Source organism: Branchiostoma lanceolatum, chromosome 4 (genome assembly GCF_035083965.1).
Source record: "Branchiostoma lanceolatum isolate klBraLanc5 chromosome 4, klBraLanc5.hap2, whole genome shotgun sequence".
NCBI classification, from domain to species: domain Eukaryota; kingdom Metazoa; phylum Chordata; class Leptocardii; order Amphioxiformes; family Branchiostomatidae; genus Branchiostoma; species Branchiostoma lanceolatum.
The window spans coordinates 17933829-17946324 of record NC_089725.1 but is presented as its reverse complement, the minus strand read 5'-3'; the positions used below and the strand labels follow the sequence as shown (position 1 = coordinate 17946324).

Below are 12496 nucleotides of genomic sequence, written 5' to 3'. Positions count from 1 at the left end.
TCTGTTGGCTAACTGTGTCTTGTTTGTCTTTGATGTGTGAAAGATTTGGATGCGAATTTGAAGATGTGAGGGTGAATGATGTTAAAAATTGATCCAATGTCCTGACAAAATTGGTATTCTGAAGCCAACATTATAACCTAAGATTGATGATATGAAGAATGATCAGAATGATATAATATGGTTCTGTGAGAAATGACAGTCTTTCACCAAGAAAAATGAAGGTATTGTTTTGGATGTGTCTGTGTCAGTCTGCCTACTTGTCGTCAGCAAAACTCAAAAAGGTCTGGATGGATGATGTTGATATTTGGAATCTGGGTAGGTGTTGGAAAGACAAAGCAGCCGAACTTCAGGTTTTTCTATCTTATGCTATAGTCTTGATATTTATGTGGCAGGTAGTTTTTGATATTAGGAAGAAGTGGTGTTTGGGCCCCCTTGAAGACGTTTGGGTCCCCTAGCAGTTTGCTCTGGAACTGGAGGTATTTTCAAAAGGATGACTACAATAGATTTCCGTCCAATTAGATGCAAGTTAGGACTTAATTTGCATAAGATACAATGAAATGTGACATGTTAGTTATGACAGGTGGAACATTAACAGATATCATTTATGCCAAATAAGAACACAAAACGAATTCCCTCAATTCCTTAGTGGAAAATGATAGGAATTTCATACTTGTGTAAGGTTGACTTGAATGTGTACATCAGGCCCTGTACATAAAAATGCATTATTCATGATGAAACGTAAACATGGAATGTTACCGGAAGGGGAAGGACTTGTAATAGTAACATTGATAGATTATTCTAATTTCAACCTTATTTGTATCATCAATGGGACAAGAACCTTAGATTACACAATTAATTTACAAAAGTTCTAGATATTTAATGGAGGTATGAGATTTCCGAACGGTTTCATTTTGATTTCATGTTCATGTGATTCGTAATTAGATAGAAATGTAAGTGTAAAGTGCATAATGAGTGCAAAGAAATTAACTAAGGCTAATTGATACTGTATTGGAACATCAATATTTTGAAAACCTCTTTGGTTAGATTAATCAAGGAGGTTAAATTACTTGGATTAATTCAATATTAAGATGTCATCTTCAAATGATCAGTGGACAACTTGTAACGTTAAGGATTATATGGCCACCACATAGAAAATAAGCCAAAAGGGTGATCATATTGAAGAAAATACAACCATTTATGGTAAAGCAGCCATTGACACCGTGATGTTTTTGTATTACGTAACATCTCATCATGGGTTACATCTTCTCCAGAATCCTCTGGGGTCTGATTGAATTTTGCCAGGGGAGTCAACCAGCAAAAGTGGCTGCAGCTGGCGGGTTTGCGGATTCGATGGGGTGGTCTACAGGGGTGGGCTAGTGGGGTGGGCTACCTCAGCATCTACCCTTTCTGGACCTCAAGGCTGTGCATGGGGGTTTAGCATTGAATGGAATTTCCTTGAGGAAAAGATGGGTCACTCTGTGGGAGGGCCGGAAAGAATGCTTTATTTTGCTGAAGGATCATAAATGCTTTGGGGATGCTACAGTGGGGGGTGGAGGTGGGCAATGAGCATACTGCATACATTCACATCGTGCAGGAGTTTGTTATCCCCAGTTTTAGATTTTTAAACATGGAGGACTATGTTCCCTGTTCCTTTATATACTGCTCAGTCAGGCCAACAGGACAGTAGCGTTGTGGCTACAAAAAAGAAATGAGCAACAAAAGCAACACTATACATTGTACAAACACACACACTTAAAACATTCCAACCCACGCTCATGCACACTGACACACATAACCACAAATACATTGTACATTGTATGCAAGCACATGCATTCAGGTACATTCTAGTCTAAATGTGAGACATATGTTTTGAATTTTGTCAAACAAAGGCTCTCTCATTCCCTAGCTGTCCTATGCAACTTCCAGTTTATTTCCCCTTGTACCTCTTCCCTAAAATCCTAATTGTATACTGAGTACTTAGAAGTTTGTTTATGATAAATGGCTTTTCTACCAGTCTTGGTGCACCTACATGTACCCCCCCCCCCCACCTGCCATATGATCAGCTGTTACCTTCCCTCTAGCCCACCCACAGCTTGACCCAGATCCTCTTCAAGGAAATTCCGTAAGAGGCCAAACCCCCATGCACAGCCTTGAGGTCCAGAAAGGGTAGAGGCTGAGGTAGCCCACCCCACTAGCCCACCCCTGTAGACCACCCCATCGAATCCGCAAACCCGCAGCTGGCCTGCCATGTTTATTTTGGCCCTGTTTGATACTGTATTTGGCCCAAGTGTAGGCATTCACCTCTTTTGACAAACCATCTGCCCAATTTTGGCTAAATTCTATCATTAATGGCTGGAGTCTGGACGAGTCTATTGAAGCATCTTGTACCATTGACGGTAAGACATTTAACGACGTTGACCACCCCCACGGAGTGGTAGCGTCCGATAGCGTCACATGCCCTTCGGAAATTGAAAATTTGCATAAAACAATCAGCATCCGTTCGCCCGCGGCTGTGCGAAGTTGCTCACAAAACTTCCATTCCAGGACTTTAAACTTCATTTCATCGCCTTTGCGAATATCCCGTACGTTCAGTGGAAAAGTAAGGAAGCGTTTCGTCTCGTCTCAGGTTTTGCCGTGACGTTTGAGCGAGAGGAAAGCGGGAGATTTTATCGTGTATTTTGGATCAGGCGCAGCTCGGTCTGCGGTAGGCTGCCTGAAAGTCGATACACTCGTCGGTCAGCCGGCTGTACATGAACGCTGCGGTACCGCTGAAAATGGGTGTCTAGTCGCGGCTGTCGTTGGATTTAACCATTGAGTTTGATACAGAAGAAGGAAAAAGTACTGGGAAGCATACAGAAGGAGTGATTTAGTGAATAGGTGAGTATGATCATGTGTAATTTGTGCTTTTCAGACGCGTATTTTCGCGTCAGGGCCAACTCGCCGCCATGTTTCTGTCCCAAGCGGTCGATCGTTCTGGTGAATGCAGCATTTGTTTCTTTTCTGTCACACATTTCGAGACACACAGACTTGCATGGTTATCAATACGTATAATGCTACACTGGCTGACTGTATGGTCAACCAAAGACTTCGCTGTTGCTCGACTGTGTGGAAGATGTCCTAAAATCCCTTGCTGTCGAAAAATCATGCCCCCCTCCCAACTAGGCCAGAGATGTGGGAGTAAAAATGCCTGAGTTTGGGAGGGGTATAAACCGATTTACTGTACCGTACATCCAGTTATGTACTAGTATCTAAACTCCGTGTCTCTACCAGCCCACGTCCATAGTTATTCATGCCCAGGTATGAATCATTACTAATCAACAGATCACTGCAAATTCCTCCACTGATTACACATACACAAGTGGGTGCTGCAGACACTGGGATAACCAGGGTGTGGTTGTGTGCTGTAACCACTTCGGTGTGTACTCTTTCAAGGGACTTTGTAACTCTCTACAGAGATACCCTATCTTCTGTCTTATTTTACTGTGTATACAGCCAGAGACAGTCAAACCAATTGTGTGTGAGGTAACAAGGGATGACCTCACTTCCTGTAGGAGCATGCCCACCTGCTGAACTCACTCAAATGTAAACAAGATGTGAACATTTTTGTCATCAGTGGGAAATTGTCTCTTGGGATTGAATACCCACAGAAATGCTAGTCTGTGACAATTATGTATCATTAAATGTATGTGAAACTTAAAAGTACATATAATACAACTTGGTTAGACAATTGCTAAGTTGTTGTTTGTCATCAAACTCATCATGTTGGTAATGGAATGAGAAATTGACCAAGTCTTATTTAAAAAAATTAAGATCTGTTAGTAGTGTTACATTGCATGGGCTGTAGTGTAGACCAGATAACTAACGTTAGTATATTGTAGTTGAGCTTCTCTGTAAGACACTGTTGTGCTTTGTGTACTATGTAGCCTCAAGCCTATAGTACATGTAGTTGATAAAGAAACAAGTGATTTGTCTTAAAGTATTGCTAGAATTATGCAGTATGGGAGTGTAGGTACTAGTAGTTCACATGATTGAAATGCATGGTAATCATTAGTCGTTTATTCGTCTAGAAATGGCCATGATTATAATGGTGTATTACCTGATCAGTCCTGACACCTGTGTCATCACCCTTTAAAAGGTTGTTGTGTTTTACTTTATAGTATTTTATACACAGACCTATTAGTGGCCACTACCTGATTATTAGAGCTTAATGTTTTGTTTTGGTTTTTGACTATGAATATGTGTTAGCAGACAGCATGCATCTGAAGTTTTGGCCTGAGGCATTCATGATAGGTGTTGACTGAGCTGAAGATACAGTGGTTAGGTAAACATTTGAACTGAAGCAGGACCAGGGCAGCATGTAACAGATGGGTGAATGTTTTAGAAGTAAATACCCAGGCATGACAGCATTTCTGTGGTCTACGATTTCACACCCTTAAATTCAACTTCTAGATATACTGGGCACTTTTACAGGCACCAGTAAGTATATACTATCAGTAATGATATTTCATCAGTAACACAGCAGGTGTAGGAAATTTTGATCTGGATACATGTAGGCTGTTGTTGTGATAGTTGCAAATGTGTCATTTTGGGTCGTGCACATGAATCTATTTTAACCTTCTAATGTGGGCCCATCTAATGACTAGTAGAGAGAAATCTAGTATATATATATATATATATATAAGTAAATGTATTGCAGAAAAAGTGTTATAAATGATCAACATAACACATACCTTAAGTACTACAGTGTTTAAAAGCCTTTTGGTGTTGAGGCCTTGACATCTTTGAAAATGGAGTAGAAGCTACAAGCTACAAAATATGAACATTGCTTTAAAATTTAAGTGCCATGTGAATTGTCCAATTTACTGACTTAACTGGCAGTAATACTGAGGGTTATTTAATATGGTTGCATTTTGAAGTGTTTATTTGTTAGCAGTTTATCAGTAATATATGGAGCCTTCATAAAATACAGAGTGCTGCGTTGTCACACCCGGAGTGCAACATAAATTAAGGCCTATTAAAGGTAGATGCTATCAACCTTTTCAACACTGCAAAATGCATGAAATATTTCCACATTACCCCGGGGACCAAGACTTGTACATGGGTACAGAGAAAATTAGGTCACTCACCAGATTTCATCACATAAAGTTAATGGTAGAAAATGCAGGGGAATTTTTATCTCTTCTGTACATATGCATATGTAGACTGCCCTTAGCCCAGGGGATTACAGTTTTCAGTTGTAATTGAAAAAAGAAGCTCCCTGTTATAAATGTTTCAATTACAAGCATGAACACAAGGGAGCCATAGTCGTAATTCATAGGTCAACTAGATCAAACAACAGGGGTCTTGATGGATTTTTTTCATTTCCTTTGACTGTCTCCAAGTTGGCATGAACCCACAAAGGACTGAGATGTAAAGCATATGTTAGGGAAACTCCAAAGCTTTGTGCTTGGTTCCTACAGTTGATGGAGTGTGGTTCCCTCTGCCTCTGTGGGGGTACTGTTTATTTTTGGAGCATTGGAACATAAACACTGCATGTCAGTTGATTGGTATATGCCACATGCTTCAAAAGATGAACTGAGCAAACATGCAAAATCAACTTTTCAACACTGGATCGTCATCTGGCATTTTTGCTGGCCTGCTTCCATGAGTAATTGAGGCAGCCATTGAGTGATGTGCCTTTTGGTTACTTACTTCTTCATATGCGCAAAGGGTTCAATGTTTGATAAGCAATAACAGTCTGTATTTAGTTATGTATTAACCACACTTATAACGGACCACAAAGTATGTTACATTAATGTTTTATATACTATACACAATCTAGTACACCTTGCCAGGTAGGTTGCACTGATATCATAATGCATGTATATGACTGATGTTGGGCTCCTGTGAAGATCCTAATTCATGCAGAACCTGGAAAATCATATCAATGTTAACCATAGATCATGTTACCAGGTTACATGTAATTTATACATGGAGTTCTTGCTGATGCATGAAATAGCTTCAACATATACTATAACTCAATATCACTATCATCAGGGCTCTGCAAACAAAGATTTCAGAAGAATGTGGTCCATGATAATTGCAGGGTTATTGATGGCTGATAATTCGTATTATACTTTAATAGGACAGGCAGATCCCAACAGAGACAACTTAGATTTAATGTCTTGTCTGAGTTTGGTACTGTGGCCCCATGGTTTACTTTTCCTTCTTCTTTTATTCAAGGCTGACTTGGCTGTTGTTTTTAAAGGAGGAGACAGTCTAGAGTATGGTATGTCTGCATATCTAGTTCTAGGAGCAAGTCTATATCATGTGGGTTTGCAGAAAAAAGGCTATTGCTTTGTTTCCTCTCAGTGAGAAGACATTGACTCAGAATTATTGATTAACATGTAGATAAGGGGGAGCTAAGCTGCCTGAAAGATGCAGGAGAGCAGTACTAAGCTAATTAGTAAATTACTATAGCCAATTAGGGTTCTTACAACATTCCAGCATCCTCCAGACGATGGCTATTTTGCATGACCCAGGCTGCAGGCATAGGTACATTGTAGGACAGCTATAGGGTACATGTACATTATTTAATTTTCTCACTTATAGCAGGGGTCTAACAATGAGGAAAGATCTCGTCATATGGGTATGCTCTGAATTCCTTCCTGTCGGACCTCTACAAAGAAGGATATGACTACTTTGTGGGCAATTTTAGTATCAACAGGAAAACTGTCTAGGCTGATTCAGAAGTTACACATTTTTAATCAGTGTTTCACTGTTTGTGGCCAATAACTCTCTCTCTCTCCTGGCAGTTTGACTGTAATGTGTTCAGTGCACCATTAGGTTTATGCCATAGTTCTGTATGAAATGAAGTTTCAAGGGTAATGAACAACCGTTTTGTAGAACCAAAGATGTTATATAACCTGTAGAACCAGCCTTCTAGAGCGACAGTCCTGCTTAACAGGCGCATAGTGATATATACTGTAGCTATGTAGCTACTGTGTAGCTGATATTGCAAATGAGTGGACCGTTTGTTGGGCTGTTAAAATTGTATTCAATGCACCAGATGTGTACACATGATTTTCTGATAGATAAGCACATGCAAAATAGATCAATTTCCACCCAGGGTAATTAGTTATGCCGGTTAGGCTGTTGTGTTGTTCTTAATTGTTTCTACAGACAAAACATACACAGCAACTCTGTCTGAGGACAATATAACATATGTGCTCATGTAGTCAAGCGCTTGGGTCGTTTGGACTGTTTGACTGGTGATAACGTTCAATTTCTCAGGCAGTTAAGTCTGGCAGTTACCTTCTGTTTTAGGCGCACTTTAGACCTACAATGTTATACAGTCGTGCGATCATCGTCGTAGGCGACAGTTTTCTTTAGACACACGGTCAGGAAATATCACGGGACCCCCGCGGCGCAGAATTCCATCGATGTGCGGGTGTGACCCAAAGTGACCTCTTGCGCTCAAATTCAAAATGGCGTGGGAACCGCTTGTTTTCGTCAAAAGATGAAGCTTTTACTGACTTTGTAACAACTGTTGCCCTGCAGATGAGACGTTGAGAACGGTGCTCAACAAAGAAAGAGATTGAGGCTGGTACAGAGACGGACGGCATTTAACCCGAGTTCGTGGCCGCCGCCGGGGATGTCCCGGGGATCGAGGAATAGGGGCATACTAGAGAAGTAGCCACTGGTAGCAGGGCGTCGCGCCGGAATAACCGGTTTCGGATGAGAAAAATATGTTTCCATTGCTAACTGCATGCATATTTACAAAGAAAACGATAGAAACTTTCCTTCCCGGACAGGAAACAGCATACTGTAGGCTTATTAGCATATCACCCACTTCCGTCGCCGGCGACGATTCTTCTTTAGACGAGAAAAACACAGCCACAGGCCCCCCCGCTGAACGTCGTGCGACTGGGTCCGAGGTGGTCGCACGACAATTCAAGGATTTCCCGTTTATTGCCGTCGCACGATTGTTTTGATCGTCTTTAGACGGCCAAAAAATACCGTCGCCGGCGACGTCGCCCACGACGATGATCGCACGATCGTAAAATGTCGTAGGTCTAAAGAGGCCCTTACTGACACAACCATTTGCAGGTAGCCGTATAACACCATTGGTAATGGGGTGAGGTACTGTAGTTGTCTTGTTGTGTTATGTGTTTAAAAAACATGAGAAACACCTGTTTTTCTGTGTATTTGAAGCATAAAATTTGTACTTGGCAGAACTCAGTCAAAGAATTATTGAACTAAATGGCTGCTTGATTCTTTGGAACAGTAAAATATGCTATTGTTGTTGTTATTATCTGCTATAGCTATGGAGCAATTTTCAACAGTAGGCTTAGGATTCATCAGGGCTTATTAGTTGTTTCGGGAGGGGGGGGGGTACTGTCGTTTGATTTTGCACAACAGAAATATCAAATAAAGCACAATTCACCATAGCCAGCAGGTGACAACTTGTTACAGAATACCAGACAGTGAAGAAACAAAAGGAGGGGGAGAAAACATGATCAGACAATTAGCATCGTGGGTCACGCACACACCAGTGTTGACACTGTTGGGAATCCTTCTAATCCAGTCACCTGACTGGTAAAGGGACAACAAAGATGTGTTGTTGAACTACAGGGGCCACAGGGCTCACGGTAACCTTGAATGGAAAGTCTGTGTGGACTAGTTTGATGGAATACTGAACGTGGTTTCAAGGATACCTGTCTGTGTTTTTATGAAGTATAATGTACTGTAGCCTTGGTGTTCCTTCTGTGTAGTGCTCAATGCACATTATACATTAATGCATGTGTGGTTACTAGGACAGTACCCAGGCTTGGGCCTACTACCAGTGGTAGACTACCGTATGTAACCTCCTTGGTCCTAGTTCGTCGTGTGCTTGCTCCTGATGTGTGCTAGTTTGGTGTTCAAGGGGAGAAAACATAACTGTAGGCTAGTAACCAGGCTAGGATTGCCCCCCCCCCCCCCGAAAGGTTACAAATGCCTTTTTCTTTATTTTATCATTGCTTTATCGTACATGATGTATCACATGTATGTGTTTCTGAAATTCAAATTTTTGACCATCAATGACTCCTTTGAAATAATCCCCATGTAGCAAAGAATTGTTTTTCAGTGTTAAATTATCAGCATCAAAATGTCATGTCTACAATTAGTAGTGAATTACCAATGACATTGACAAAGAGAATGCTATGAATTTTTGGTGTTCTGTTGGTAAGTCAATGATTATTTTTACTGATATTCACACTTCAGGTAGTGCTTTGTATGCAGTGTATGTCCCCTGTGACATTTCATGCATATAACCCTAGGCTAACCTTGGCATGTTAGCAGGGCCGATGGTATCACTATTTGCAGAGGTAGGTTTCTGGATTGTACGACTCTAACTGGAGACAGCTTCAAGTAGAGTCCCAATTCTTCAGTCAGATGATATGTGACAAGAGTCACAAGACAGTCTTATGATATGTGCTACGTAGAAATCATATTCCTAACTTTGTCATATACATGGTGCAGAATTTATACAAGACATAATTGATCATTCATGTGTGAATCATATTAACCTTCTGAATTCTATCTTTACGTAATTCCTTTGAGAACATGCTAGACAGCTGGATACAGCTTTTTCTATACAGGATAGAGGATGATTTATTGACAATATAGAGAAAATATATGGGGAGCAAGATCCAAAGAAAGAGAAATCTTATATAGGGCTCAGAAAACTTGATATCTGTTTTTTTTTTGCAATATGTGATTCACAATCTGCTGAGGCTGTTTTTTTAACTTGTGAATTTTCCTCTGCAATCTGAAAGGTGCCTGGTAAAGTAGATACAGGACACTGTTGGCCCTAGGCTGAGGACAGATAGGGTTGGGTGATAAAACTGTGTTGGATTGCAGTGAGGTCAGGGTGATGATACTGTTCCCGTTAGACTACACAAACAGGGTTTTATAGGTGACATCTGCGCTTATTGATTCTGGCCTGTTTCCTGCCAAAAAAAGAAGTCTTGCTCCAGGTCGCTCTGATACTGATAGATGGAGAAAAAGATACTTCGCTGTGTTTGCTAGTAAATAACAAGTTGCTGCAAATTAGGGATTTGAAGTGAGCCCTTCTGTTCAAACAGTACAGAGTTGCCTTGATTATGTTCAACTCAGTAGTTAGGTCAGCTGGCAAAAGCTCTTCCTTACAGCTTTACAAAGCTTTAGAATGTGTATAAAAGTATCTAACAAGTTCTGCCAGTTAGTTTGAAGCTAGAGAATCAATATCCAGACCAGAAGTTGATGGTTGTTTTCACGGGTTATTGGCCATACTGTTTCCCCTCGTTGCAGTCACCTGGAAGGCTGGGTATTAGTCTCACTGTGTGTGAGTGGGTAGGATTCCAGACACATGAGTAATTTTGATGACATCATAGCATGAATAATTAAGCACACCCATTTGTCCCCCTCAATGTCAGCGCAGGTGTGTCACCATGGCACCACCTGAAGCCCTGTCAGCCAGGTTAACGATCTGCTGACAGGCTCTTGAGGTTTTGCCAACTCTACTGCAGGGAACATGGTCGCCTTGGAATGTGAAGCTGTGAAAGGTCAAGGGTCACAGTAACATAGCTGAAAACTACAACAGCAGAGATTTACCTTTACTCTCTGTATTGTGGACTTGATCCACCGTGTAACCGGATCTGATCTTGCAATTTGTGAGAGTATACTGCCAAGAATGACCAAAGTGGTAAACAATGTGTTAAGACTGTTTTGTATGATATACATTACTCTCCAAGCAGAGGTTAGGGGAGAAGATTGTGACCTTTTTATCCTCTGCCCTGTTTTTCGTCCTCCACTAACAGAAATGGCGGACAAAAAACGGGGCAGAGGATAAAAAGGTCACAATCTTCTCCCCTAACCTCTGCTTGGAGAGTAGTACACATATCAAAACATGTACTTTGAGTCCTGGCTGTTTTTTATGCACATCTCAATTAACCCTGCCGTCCTTTACTTTTGTGCTCTCAATATCATTTGACAGCCATATATGAATAATCTTGTTTTAACTACATGGCTGTTACAGGCCTGATAGGGGGCTCAGCCGTACTCAAATAATAACCAAGAGATTGAAATTTAACCCCAAAGTAAGGAATTTGATCTCTCTATCCTGTCTACCATAGACAGGTAGATCATTGGCCCAGTAAACAGTGACTTAAATTTCTTGAAATATCTACCTCTAGTCTAATTCATGATGTAGCCAACATGAAGACTATACAAATAAATTGTATTCAATTGTCATATAATTAATGTCCATATCAACCCAAGCCTCATGGGTACACATTGCAGAAACCTCCAGGTTTGTCATTACCAGCAAGCTCTCTCAGTTATCAGAGGAAATTTGAAGTCTGATGCTGTTTCACTTCAGGGAGCTGGAGCCACAGACAGGTCTGTTGGCCTAATGAGTTTGTCTGGATCAGATCCATTTAACCAGGGACAAGATTAGTTCATTAAACACCACAGGAGATTTTGTGTGATTACACAGTTCAGTCTCTGGCTTGATCAAATATCCCAACATGATATAAAGACTGCGTCATTTGGCAAGTGCAAGGGCAAATAAATGATCCTCGAGGTAATGTTGATTCTCATTGCTCCCTTGTGAGTTTATAAAAAGCGTAATATCCCTGCAGAGGTGTGTTTCATGTCTCAACTCTACCAATGCAACATTCCTTTCCTAATGATTATATTAAAAACAGAGTTATGTAGATATATGATATGATTACCATAACCAAATTTGTGATTGAAGGGCATTCGTCCATAACACTAGTAGTTGCTAGTTCTGCTGCTGTAGCTTTTCCAGCCTTTTGTCCATTATTTAGGCTGATATTACCAGTGGAAATGCTGAGAAAACAGCAGCTATCAGAACTATGCATGTGCAGAAAGAAGCCACATTAGTAAAACACCACCAGAGCCTACATGAAGGCTATCTCAGATATTGCAGGAGCAAACAGTAGATGCATGAAGACAACAGTAAACGCCCCCACATTGCCATAGGCTACTGTTGCCCTTATAACCTCCAACCAACCCCAGTCCCTTACATTCTTATGTAGTGAAACCAACAGACCTGCAGAGGATTGAATGCTTTCAATAGACATTGCTACTGTCCCAAGAGATAGGACTTGTGTTGCTGTGTTGCAAAGCCTTCAGGTTACACTACAGTGTTGGACATCAGACAAGACTTGGAATGATTGGATGAAACCTGAAGAAATACTGTAGGGGAAGGGTGAGAGAAGAGGAAAATGTATTCCTTTGGTGTCATAAATCTTAAATGTCAGCTCGTCCAGTTCTTAAAGGCCACTGTATTCTGACCTTTCAGAATACTAGTAGAATCTGTAACTTGTAAGGTCCAGTGGGAGAGCTTACCTTTGATATTCAGCCTTTCCTTTGATTCAACAATTCCAGTCTATCCGTAATTGCATCTTTGAAGGTTAGCTGGTATGCATACAGTGATATAAGTGTATGCTTGGCAATGTGAAGCCTAAAG

General features: G+C 40.9%; 1 protein-coding gene across 4 annotated transcripts in view; it reads left to right on the top strand.

Annotated features, from left to right (window-relative positions):
* The first annotated feature begins 2477 nt into the window (after positions 1-2477).
* The window catches only part of LOC136433038 (protein numb homolog), a 28829-nt gene continuing 18810 nt past the window's right edge, over positions 2478-12496 (top strand). For all 4 annotated transcript variants that reach the window (XM_066424805.1, XM_066424807.1, XM_066424806.1 and 1 more), the window contains exon 1: positions 2478-2877. The gene's annotated coding sequence lies outside the window, so the exon portion shown is untranslated. The remainder of the gene's footprint in view (positions 2878-12496) is intronic.